At 36.0% G+C, this 13786-nt stretch overlaps 2 long non-coding RNA genes across 2 annotated transcripts; both read right to left on the bottom strand.

Annotated features, from left to right (window-relative positions):
- Positions 1-2672: 2672 nt before the first annotated feature.
- Positions 2673-4128, bottom strand: LOC110902771. Its single transcript, XR_002571408.1, has 3 exons — positions 4001-4128; positions 3458-3511; positions 2673-2938 (listed from the first exon to the last, which is right to left on the bottom strand). It is a non-coding gene; the product is annotated as an uncharacterized LOC110902771 (long non-coding RNA).
- A 2793-nt stretch (positions 4129-6921) lies between these two features.
- On the bottom strand, positions 6922-10327 carry LOC110902772. The gene is made up of 3 exons (XR_002571409.1): positions 10200-10327; positions 9657-9710; positions 6922-7002 (listed from the first exon to the last, which is right to left on the bottom strand). It is a non-coding gene; the product is annotated as an uncharacterized LOC110902772 (long non-coding RNA).
- Positions 10328-13786: the final 3459 nt, after the last annotated feature.

Here is a 13786-nt window from a genome sequence, read left to right as displayed (position 1 = left end):
CGAGGAACAGGTTATGTGGGTTCACTCGTCGAAGATAATTACCGCCGGTGGGTAGAAAGTTTCGAGAAATTATTCTGCTTAATCTGGATGAACATTCAACTTCTGTAATGATTCGAAACATTCTGAATCACTATACGTACGTAATCATCTTCATTTCCAGTAAAGAATATGTTATTTAATTTCTTTATATATGTAAGTTTGATTATAAGTTGTTTTATGATTTATGATGCTTGTAACAGTAGGTCACTATTGGTGGAGTTCTTAGAGAATCATTGCAAACATGAGAATGAAAAGGCGAGAAACACTATTCGTTCGGCTTTTGATTTTATGTATCTTCCAGTTGATTTAAAGTACGTATTTGAATTAATTCGGTTTCTAATAAAATTTATATTAGCAAAAGTTGTTAAATATTACATATTACATGCTATACACTTAAAAATGTTGTAAAAGTGTAGAAATGGAAAATATAATCATATTAATACCAAAACATAAATGTTGATATACGCAGGGGTCGTTTGAATGCTGGATATGCATTTGTTCGTATTATGGCGTATTTTTAACAATAACAATCACAAACACACTTTTGGATTATAACTGATTTAATAGGATTACAATTATACATACTTAATCTATATCTTGAACATCTAGGAAAAGATTAAGGCCAACGGGTGGGCACATTAGCCTTTGATATGCGTCGATTCAATCCTTGTATTTGTCATGCCAGGATCCTACCCTCTCTGTTCTTTTCAAATTCCAAATATAGATCGGGGGAGGCATTGGGTAGGATTCTTCAAGCTTTACGTGGATGAAATGTCCACCATCGACGAACACAACCGCAACCACTTGATGAGCCTCCCAGCTTCATCCGGACCGCCCAACAGAGGGAAAACCGTGTCGCTGCCTCGAATGTCCAACGTGTGAACAATCACACCATATCTTTGAGAAATAAGAAATCCCGTCTCAGGCATCAGCACATGATTTTTGGGCTCTTCCCTACCCACTCCCTCAAAACTTATCCTACTGTACAGCTCATCGTAATGTCCTACATTTTTAGGATCAAATACTTGCCTCCAAATACCCTCGTTTTGACGCATCTCCAACAAAAGTTGTCGCCGGATAGACAGATACTTTGTTTGTTTCTGTCCTAACCCCACGGTGACCATCTGGTTTCACATCCTTTATCTTCGAGATGTGTGGGTGAAACACTTTTGGAATTTGAGATCCATAGTTCCCGGTATCTATATCCGACTTAGGACCCAATGTGATATTTGGGAAATCAGGGTGAAGGTTAAGCAATTGTTGTTTTTCTGTCATCGAGGGTCTTGGGATGATGCGTACGCGCTGTGACTATGAAGATCGTACGAGCCGTCGAACCAACTTTCTTCGGACGGTATATACGAGCTTTTTCTTGTAGCTTCTGCCGTCCTTTGTTCTTGCGTCTTTAATGTTGGACGACCACGGGTGTTCATTTGAACAACAGGAGTTTTTTTTTTGCTATTATTGCCTAGCATGACGATTTGTTTAAATTTTTCCAAGTAGCTCTTTTTCACTTGAGGAGGTGTTGGATTGATTTGTTGTTTGAGTTTTTCAAACTCTGCGTCTACATCGATATCTTCAATCCTACTCCTTGCCGGCTTGAAGTCAAGCTTCTTCCAGAACACGCCTATTGAATTGATTCGGATTTTCCCCCTACGAACGAAAACATAAGGTAGTAAATTAGGTAGTGAAATCATAATAGCCAAGAGTCAATATGTAAACGTACTGGTTTTTCTAACTTATCCAGATGACAAGCACATGGCAAACCACAACCGGTAAAAAGTCGGCAACCACAAGTTGAACCGTAGGCTCTCAACCCGTCTTCCTTACGTCGTAGCTCGAAAGCCATAAGTTCAATAGCATATATTGAAACCTTTCGAAGTACATTTTCAAGCATGGGGTAAACTTTGTGGTGGTTTGTTACTTTTCTAAGGCTTGTTTCAAAACTTCTTCTAATATTCGTATATTGTTTCTCAACATATGTTCAACAAACCCCACAAGTTTAACCAGCATATTACGATGACTTGGAAAGTGACTTTTTAGCAATGCATGCATGGCCTCGACTCTGTTGGTTGTAGTCTGGTGAAAGTTAAGTGTCTTGTAAGTCCATGCAAATATAAAATTTTCACGGTACGGATCAAACCATGATTTCTTCATATAGTCAAAAACCTCTAAAAATATAACTATAACTTGTTAGGTATGTATCTACATATGTATGTATGTAAAAAAAATATTTAAATAATTACGTAAGAAATACTCACGTCCACGACCAACTTCTTTCAGTTGTCCTTCAAGGTTTGCCAGATTATACCTGTATATTTCCTCGGTGGAAGACTCACACAATGTCGTAAACGAATGAACAAATTTTTTCCACTCATTCTCAGTGAATTTCTCCTTGTTGTTCTTATTGATATTTTGATGAATATGCAACCGACAAAGATAGTTGTTTGCTTTTGTGAAAACTTGTTCACACGAGTTAATTAGCGCCAAGTCCATGTTTGTTATGATGACATGCTGTAATGTCCGCATTTAAGTCTAAGAAAAATGGCGAGAATAGATGCTAACATTTTAACTTTTAAATTGACGTAGTCCTTTCTCATATTAAGGTAACAATACCAATATCATTAATGCACCATTTTAACAAAATTTGGGCATGACCCGTCCATAAGACGAGCGTATCCCTATTTTAACCATCATCAAAACAAATAAGTCTACGACCCGTTCGACTAGACACGACTAAAAACCATAACATCAAGTGTTAAAAAGTGCAACGACTAACAAGGTTATACAAAACAAGCATTTTGACCCAAAACATTAATACGAAATAACGGAAGCGCTTGATGGTCATAACATGTGCATGTGCTCGCTCCAAATTGCCAAGTCGCCTAAAGTGAGGATTTACCTACATTCAATATAAACAATTAATTTAGTATTTCGTCACTAACACATCTAAACGATAAATCGACTCGTCTCTTTCACGGTATTACATCATTCGAATACTTTACTAACCGTTAAACAGTTCATTACATGCTTGCCTCAAAGTAGAGTTTAAGCATACTTTTCTTAACATACCAGCTATGAACGGATACTAGTAACATTACATCACTTCCATTCGATTCGTTCATGACGAACAACATATTCTTTACATTCATACATCATACTCCAATCCGAGAAAAACGGATCGAGTAGACTTTCATACATTACATACTTAACTTCCCATACCCGGTTCAACTACAAGAACCGGATATGAGGCATTATCTTTCATAACTTATTCGTTCCTCACAATCCGTTATGACGGATCTTACTTTTACTTTCGAAAAATCATAGATTTCAAATCTCAAAATTTAACACGACTACACAACTCGATTGAGATTATTATGTATATAACAACATAATAGAAATAGGGTGTACACTAACGTACCTCGATCTTGTGAACCTTCTGATTTCCTAGTATTGGAACCTTCTTCCTTCACGCCTATATCATCACATTCATTCATTTATTTAGTATCCCACTATTTCATTCAATTATCTCGCAAATTACACATATTTATTCTTTCAAGCATTTCATCAAACACTTGGCGGGTTTCGTATTTGTGGGACACTAAGTACAAGCTTTTAAAGCACAATTCCTACTAGTTCATTTCAATATTCATCAACAAACAATCAAGTTCATAATATTCTCTTGTCCTATTCAAATTTGTTTAAGATTCAAGTACTACAACATCATCTTATATCAAATTCACACATAATCACTACTAATTTTCCACCATTCTACACCTCTAATAATTCATATCAAATGGGTTATGCAATTATCTTTTCAAATGATCGAATTCACGCATAAATACACATGATTCCTGTTATATAGAAAAATCCTAACTCCAATCTACACACTTTCTAATATAAAATTCGAGATTGGGTCATAACCCACTTCCTACAAGTCATGATTTCAAGAAATTGAACTTACCACTTCAATAGATAGGTTTAGATGGTCGAAATTCTTAGCCCATGCAGTTCGATTTCCATGAAATTCTCTTTGATTTGGCTGGTTTCAAGAACTAGGGTTGAACCCCCTTTTCTCCCTGTTTTGATCGATCTCCCCACACATCAGAAGTGTTTTTTTTTTTTTTTGAGTTTTGTTAAACATTAATACTTTCACTTAAGAGCTTTACCAATTTACCCCCTCTAGTTATGTTTTTGTTTTATTTAAGCATTTCTATTACTAACTAATTATTTACACACATTTTACCAACCAAGTTGGGATTTTTAATTTAATTCATTTTTCTCCCTTCATAATAAATTTCGGGGTGTTACAAGTCCACCCCCCTTAAAAGAGGTTTCGTCCCCGAAACCTTTCTCATTCCAACTAGACCAATTCTACTATCACTTTTTCATCTATCCATTCACGATGCTTACTACAACCAAGATGCATTCGGGATCTTGGCAAAAGTTTCATTTATGCATAAACATTTTTGTACGCATTGTCCCTCCGTTCTTAAATTGAGTAAATTACTTTCATAATCGCATATAAGTCAGAATCTGATCTAGAGCTCTTATTAGTGTCGTTTTCACCTTATAATGCTAGTTCCTAGCATACATCATCACTAGCAGTTCGTTCATTGAAATTTATTTCAAATGTATACTATTGGTCGTACAAGTCTATGTTTACGGCTTGTTTCTATCTTTCTAATTCAGCATAACATATTCATACATTTGCTAACAAAAATAAATCGATTTATTTCATTCCACTCACGTATCATACACGATATACTTCATTTTTGTAACCATGAGAAAACCCTATCATCCCATTACTAACGTTCTTCTAATTACTTTCTTATTCATATGAGGGCTTAGCATATCATTATACGCATACTATAAACATTTAATGACTTAATAGTATTAAAACAAAGCTACCCTCTTCCTAATTACTTTTTCATGCTTACTATGAGCATAAAGCATCGTTCTACGGTTACTACTGTTACTTGAACTAAATACAACTTTGAGTTTAGCCTCAAATTTAATCCTTCGCAACACTTTATTATTAGCCCTTTGCATGAACTACTTATTATACTAACCTCGACTTTATTGCATAAATCAGTTATCTGTGTGCCGGATCGATCCGCTTCTTTATATGTACCTTCCGTACCAGAATTGGTCTCATTCATTCATGAAATATGCTCCCACTCGTGAGCATCCTTCCACTAGCTTTTTTACTATCATCCCACTAAGAATTCCATCATATTTATTTATAAATAAATAGTTAGCACATAACCTTTCATAATTGCGTCCTACATGGTGTTTGTTTGCCTATTGTCTCTTTCACAATTTTCTTACGTACATGCTAAAACATATCATACATTCCATTTCTTACATACTATCCGTTCATTTTATTGGTTATTTTGCCAACTTTCGCAGTTTGACCTTTCAAGGTCAGACTAACACCCCTTACTTATTATGGTCGTATCGAGGTACACGTTCGTACTTTATACTTGCATACTTGCAAGGACTTCGATCACATCGTTTGACTTTTCGGAAGTCTAATTGTAAATACATTCTTACTTATGTGAATCAGTTATCCTATTCTGACACGTCATTCTTTAATTGAGCCCTAAGCTCCTATTAAAAATATAATCTTTTATACATACCTGGCGTGGGTCAAATCCCTTGACTCGTTATTCATACTTTGCGATGGTTAATACTTTCCAAACTGCGATAATGCATGCCCATACATTATGCTTACCTACAAGTAACAAACTTGACAAGTCGAACATTAAATACCGGGTTCAAATGGCAATCGCCATTTGACCCGTATGACTCATTTGAGTTTTGTTTTCTAGTTCTTATTCTTATTTGTTTAATCCGTCTTCACTTACAGATTCGAACTTTTAATTTATTACCTTTCATTCTTACTGGTTTGATCCGTGCTTGCTTACGTATCCAACCTTTCAGTCCTTACATGGTTGAATCCATTTCTCAGATTCAAACATTTTCATCCGTACCTTTCGTTCTTCTGTCGTATCATTTACCATGTCATTTCTTATGATATGTTTTCGTATTAATCTTCTACATTCAACATCAAGTGTTGGGTCCTAGCACTTAATTCCATGTCCTTATTCATGTAGCGCATCTCAACGCGACACTCTACCTCCTATTTCTAGTGGTGTTCCCACCCTTCTTTCTTAAGTTTGTTTTACATTCAACCGTAAGCTTAAACTTTTCATTCTTGTCTTTCTTTCTTATATTGAGCCGATCCTTTAAGAATCGTTAGACCCCTTTTTACTAGCTTGACCGGACATAAGTGAGATGATTCTCGTGTTTTTTCTCGAGCTTCGGTCAATATATGACCATCCCTTAATATACCATTTCCATTTGTTCGTTCACTATATTTGGTGTTAGTTCACCTACGTTCTCTAACATGTCTCTTACTAATGAGCATCCTACATGACACGTTGCAATTCTTACGTAATGTTTCCAAAATTTGTAAATAATTATTATTTACTGACTTCTACGATTTGACCTTTTAAAGTTAATCACACTTAGTACTTATTGTATATAAGTATTGTTGTACGTATTGTACTTACTTTCAATTCGAACATATTTACAAAATGTCTTTAGCTAACATCTTGACTAATATTCTTTCCATACCTTTCTTCAACATTACTAAATTCTCATTTCCGCCTTAGAACTTCTCAACTAAAATTTATGACCGATTTACCCTTATAATGAGGTCTTATCGGTTTGACATTATGCCAACAATTTCAACAAAACGTACAATAACATTTCTCATTTATTTATACATTTCACTTTGATTTCTAATATTCAAACACGTATACACCTTCATGTAAATAAATTCGAAGTGATTGCGAAATCACTTACCTTTAGTGTTCATGTTCATGTTCATGCTTGCCTCATTGCTTCCTCTTACCCCGTTTGCCATCCATACTTGAATCAACTGACAAGATTTCCATCCTTACATATTATTACATTCGTAACATTGTTAGCTTATGTGAGCATACATACAACTATTCATTTTCTTTTTATTCATACGTTAATTGACTTTCGTTAGTCAAATTTCGTATAAATGAGACATTTATTATTAGTTATCTCATTTCCAATCCATACAACTAAACTATCGTCAAGCATAACACGTAAATCACTTAATACATAACACATTAACTCTTTACTATAACATTTGTGTCTAATGGCCATTCCATGATATCCCTATACCGTTGACTTTTAGATAGTCAACTGTCTTGCTTACGCAGTTCAAACCTTTGAACATGTAATCATCTAAATACGATAGACCATAATATTAATATTCTTCGTATTTCATACATACAATTTACGCAATCCTCTAAACAATGCACATATATACATTCACTTTCACGTACTTTCACATGCTAATGCTTCATGATTCTACAAATAGTAAATATCATTCAAGTTAACTATATAACATAATTCCAACATATCCTTTACTAATAAGCTCGTATGATTCGCATTTAGCACATATTCGCCTCTTAATCATAACAAGGCAAATCATTAAATACACATAAGCATCACACCATTCAAGTACAAGGTACAAGCCTCTAATGCATAATTCTGATCAAAGCATACATTCACCCGAATTTTCATACGAATTCCATCTAACTCACATTCTTCAATTTATTTTCACCACTAATCTCATCATTTTTATATTCATTTATTAACAAATTCCGGTTCCTTCACATATCCTAGTACTTTAGTCTATATTTACTTCTTTCATTATTCATTATCATACGTTTCCAATTCCACTTTATACATTCGTCATTCTTTTCATGTCATTCCATATGTTACATTCGACTTTTAGAAATTTTATCCCGATACTATCATTTATTTTATCCTTACATAGCTTAATTTACCTCATAAAGACTCAACGGGACCACGAATGAGGCTTTCGAGAAGTGTATATAACTAATTATAAAAAATATAGAAGTTTTAGCGGACTGCCTTTACACGACATCATGTTTTGCGTTTAATACGAATCATAAACCTTTCAATATATCATAGTTCATTAGTCCGTAATTACTTCATTCGCATTCTTACATTTTGAATTGTTTTGCTCTTTTAAATTTCATAACTCATCTCATGTCATTCGGTTCATCACTTTCGACTCTTACGAATCCATTCTTATTGTAACCACTAATTGTGATTACATACACCTATTAAGCCTTATATGGACCCTACGTAGTCATTAAATAGGCTTTCGGATAGCCCGACAACTCAAAATGTGAAAAACAAAAAAAATCAGCGGATTGCTTTTTCGTGACCCGTCGGCGACGGGCCCTGGAAAGCGGCGTCGGCCACTCTTCCCCGTAGACAGACAGATAGGCCGTCGGCTAGCATGGGGGCGTCGGCGACGGCTTACAGCCCGTCGGCGACGGCCTCTCCTCTGCCGAAACGTTGCTGAACCTTATTTTGGCTGTTCTGACTATTTCCCGAGTCCGTTTTCAGCTACACGGGTCCAGGGACTTCTCTTTTTACCTGCTTTATCACTTCTTAGCATACTTAACCTTAAAACTTGTACCGTAACACACTATGCATACTCATATTAAACGAAATTTAAAATTTTACCTCATTGGCGATCTCGGAGCGAGCACACTTTTGCATGAGCCGTCGGTTTGAGTTCAAGCACTAATACTCTTGCTCGAATCCCTCAAACCTAGGCTTTGATACCAACTTGTAATGTCCGCATTTAAGTCTAAGAAAAATGGCGAGAATAGATGCTAACATTTTAACTTTCAAATTGACGTAATCCTTTCTCATATTAAGGTAACAATACCAATATCATTAATGCACCATTTTAACAAAATTTGGGCATGACCCATCAATAAGACGAGTGTATCCCTGTTTTAACCATCATCAAAACAAATAAGTCTACGACCCGTTCGACTAGAAACGACTAAAAACCATAACATCAAGTGTTAAAAAGTGCAACGACTAACAAGGTTATACAAAACAAGCATTTTGACCCAAAACATTAATACGAAATAACGGAAGCGCTTGATGGTCATAACATGTGCATGTGCTCGCTCCAAATTGCCAAGTCGCCTAAAGTGAGGATTTACCTACATTCACCATAAACAATTAATTTAGTATTTCGTCACTAACACATCTAAACGATAAATCGACTCGTCTCTTTCACGGTATTACATCATTCGAATACTTTACTAACCGTTAAACGGTTCATTACATGCTTGCCTCAAAGTAGAGTTTAAGCATACTTTTCTTAACATACCCGCTATGAACGGATACTAGTAACATTACATCACTTCCATTCGATTCGTTCATGACGAACAACATATTCTTTACATTCATACATCATACTCCAATCCGAGAAAAACGGATCGAGTAGACTTTCATACATTACATACTTAACTTCCCATACCCGGTTCAACTACAAGAACCGGATATGATGCATTATCTTTCATAACTTATTCGTTCCTCACAATCCGTTATGACAGATCTTACTTTTACTTTCGAAAAATCATAGATTTCAAATCTCAAAATTTAACACGACTACACAACTCGATTGAGATTATTATGTATATAACAACATAATAGAAATAAGGTGTACACTAACATACCTCGATCTTGTGAACCTTCCGATTTCCTAGTATTGGAACCTTCTTCCTTCACGCCTATATCATCACATTCATTCATTTATTTAGTATCCCACTATTTCATTCAATTATCTCGCAAATTACACATATTTATTCTTTCAAGCATTTCATCAAACACTTGGCGGGTTTCGTATTTGTGGGACACTAAGTACAAGCTTTTAAAGCACAATTCCTACTAGTTCATTTCAATATTCATCAACAAACAATCAAGTTCATAATATTCTCTTGTCCTATTCAAATTTGTTTAAGATTCAAGTACTACAACATCATCTTATATCAAATTCACACATAATCACTACTAATTTTCCACCATTCTACACCTCTAATAATTCATATCAAATGGGTTATGCAATTATCTTTTCAAACGATTGAATTCACGCATAAATACACATGATTCCTGTTATATAGAAAAATCCTAACTCCAATCTACACACTTTCTTGTATAAAATTCGAGATTGGGTCATAACCCACTTCCTACAAGTCATGATTTCAAGAAATTGAACTTACCACTTCAATCGATTGGTTTAGATGGTCGAAATTCTTAGCCTATGCAGTTCGATTTCCATGAAATACTCTTTGATTTGGCTGATTTCAAGAACTAGGGTTAAATCCCCTTTTCTCCCTGTTCTGATCGATCTCCCCACACATCAGAAGTGTGTTTTTTTTTTGAGTTTTGTTAAACATTAATACTTTCACTTTAGAGCTTTACCAATTTACCCCCTCTAGTTATGTTTTATTTAAGCATTTCTATTACTAACTAATTATTTACACACATTTTACCAACCAAGTCGGGATTTTTAATTTAATTCATTTTACTCCCTTCATTGATGCGTGTTAGTGTATATATGTTTTAGATATATATTTTAAGCCCTTTTTTACACTTTTTAGCCAAGTTTTAAATTTATAAAACACGATATTTACTAACACTAAACACACATATGGGCAAGTGCACCCATCGTGGACGTAGTATAGTGTTGGTAAGATGTCACACCCCCAAATTACCACCTAGGGCGTGTCCCTAATGGAGGTGTAACGATTCAACAAAGAGCCACCAATCATATCAAACACAAGTTATAATAAAATACCCAATTGAAAGAAATGTATCGTTTGAAAGTTAAACCAAAACCAAAGTACTGAGCGGAAGCATAAATGTATAAGTGTATAAATGTATCAAAACCAAATCAAAATAACTGTTTATTATGACCACAACTACTCCAGCAGCATCAGACAGCAAGCTCCCAAGTTCCTTCAATAATTACCTACAAGCATGAAAACAAGTGTGTCAGACTACGCTGGTGAGTTCAAGGTTTGTGTTTGTTTACCAAGTAGTGTTACCAATCAGGTGAGCAAAACAGTTTACAAGACAATAGGTTGTATGTTGTTAAGATGTTTGATGTTTCGATGTTGTTATTACTCGATTACCGAATGGCCATATGATATGTGATTGCCAACCCCAATGCCTCTATCAAAGCATTGGTCATGTTTTAAGGTAATTAGTTCACGCCCGTTCTCCTCGAACGTCGTGAGGGTGCCAAACCTAATAGCGCTATCAACTAATAACCCCCGTTGCCCTACAAGCAACGACCCGGTAGATGTAGTGGTCTTACAATGATAGAAAAACTGAGTACAATAACCAACATCCCGTTACCCATGCATTCCTCCTCGGAACGTTACCCGTTATCCCTTCCCTGGGATCCATGCTTGAGAAAAGAGCAATGAACTCACCTTTGGTTTGCTCGGTTAGATTAGTTTCTTGTGCTACGTTGATCAGTCAAACCCTACCATGGTTACCAGACTCGGTCAGTTTCTCAATCACATAACGCAAGTGGTACCATATATTATGCAAGTAACATGCACATATTATCACACAAATCGTAACAGTTGATCATGCGCATCAATCTGTAACACACATCCTAGTATCACATAGTAAATGTTTGAATCCTCAAACCACAAATTATTTGCACAACCATTACGAACAATCATAATCCATACTAAAGTGAGATCTTCAGGGCTTAAGGTAATGTAAAATTCCTATTTTGTTTACAACCCATCCTTATGATATTACACAAACACAACCCATGACATCACTGCCTCAATTGACCAATGCAAATTATATACCTTTTAATTAGATCAATTACCAATGCAAATTATATCCACGTATAGAACACATATCAAATAATAACCAAAAGGACTCCTGATGTTAATTCAAGATTGCTAATCCAACTATGCATTTTGGGCTAAGTACGAAGCCCATTTACCATCGGACCCTTATATGCTTATCGGCTATTACCATAAACCCCAGCCCATGTGACCCTCATTAAATGCCCTCAACTTATTACTAAAATCCCGAACCACCTGACATCTAATAACTACGCAGCCTACAATATTCACAATAGATCCCATAGCTATACTTCCTTGATTCACCAAAACCATATTTATCTTTCAATTGTTTAAAGCTCTATTTAAATAAAGTACAAGAATAAAGTAAGCATGACCCACACATGTGATCATGGGGCAGTGAACTAACTGAGGAATACACCTTCAAAACTAATAATTGCGATACCTGTGCCATGATCATGAACAATAGCTAGTAGTTTAGTCAGATCCTATATTCAAATTATTAAGTATTTGTTTCAAACTCATCCTAAGCTCAGGCCACTACCCATCCGCGGCCCAATGGTAGTAACCCACATAGACTTATTGAATTAACATATTAATGGCCGACACCCCTTTTTACTACTGTTATGTAATTGGACCTTCAAGCTTTTTGACAATCATTTATTAAACTCACATGGTTGCATCATTCAAGGAGCCAACCGATTTCTGTTGGTGGGTTTGACTAACATAACATATCACATGATTTGCACATAAGATCACATATGATTGCATCGAAACCACAAACCCCCCCACATGGCCGCCATTTGCTTGTTACCCCTTTGACTTAATCCAACCACAACTTACCCTATTATTGGACCGAACATGCCCCCCCCTGTCATTTACTATAATTATGTATTACCCAATACCCCACTCATATACACATTAAAGCTTTATCAAAATATCAAAGATCACACAATCCCATACACGATCACATCTACCAGATTACACTACTCGAACATCGATGTACAATCTATCTTATTCAGGCAACATAGTTAACATAATTTACATATACTCACTAGTACAAATACATGCTAACAAGATCAACGAGTAAAGAGTTGGCACAAACACAAACCACTAACCACAAGTTTTGATCCGAAGGAAAGCTGCTTCGAAGAGAGTGAGACTGTCGCCGGCTTCAAAGAACGAGAGGGGAAGGGATGTTTATCGAAATCAAGAGAGGACAAGTTGGGGTTGTTTGAGTTTTTAAAGCTAATCTAATTACAATACGTATATAATACGAATACTTATTAGATAAGGATTTGGGTAGTTCAACTTTCTGATTAGGCCCAGATTTATAACAATCGAAATTTCATGCATAGGCCCAATAGTAGAGTTCCAATTCCAAATGGGTGTGTGTGTGTGTGTGGGGGCCGAGACTTCATGACAGTGATGGCGGCCCAATCTTCATAACATTGTACCAATTAACCCACTCAAGTAAGACCCGACACGCTTACGTATAGCATTTAATCGAAACGAGCATGCGAAAGAAAAGTAATAGGGAACCAGGATTACAAAACTAACCTTGAAAGTTCAGGTTGTCACATCATCCCCAACTTGAAAGAAATTTCGTCCCGAAATTCGCCAAGGATATCGAAAGTTGGTCCCACCGTTGAACAATCGGGGATAACAGAGCTTCACCTGATCTTTGCGTTCTCCCACCGCGAATTTCCACTATTTCTTAAGCTTAATAGCTTCCCTAGGGGTTCAAGTACAAATCCTGGATCTGTGACTAGGTTCTCATTTCCATATATGTGTTTCTGGTTGCTAATATCCTACCTTGACTTTCCCACATGTCAAACTTCGTTCCCATGCGTGGCTATCTGGGCCTTCAGGCCTGGTCACCCACATATGGTCTTCAGGTTTTAATGCATCCTATTAAAACTCAGGTGAATAGGATATCGAGGCCCATGTGCTTCGCCTACCCCACTTCCCTAAGC

This window comes from Helianthus annuus, chromosome 13 (assembly GCF_002127325.2).
Source record: "Helianthus annuus cultivar XRQ/B chromosome 13, HanXRQr2.0-SUNRISE, whole genome shotgun sequence".
Lineage (NCBI taxonomy): Eukaryota > Viridiplantae > Streptophyta > Magnoliopsida > Asterales > Asteraceae > Helianthus > Helianthus annuus.
Note: the sequence above shows the minus strand (reverse complement) of the source record. Positions and strands in the feature narration are given on the sequence as shown.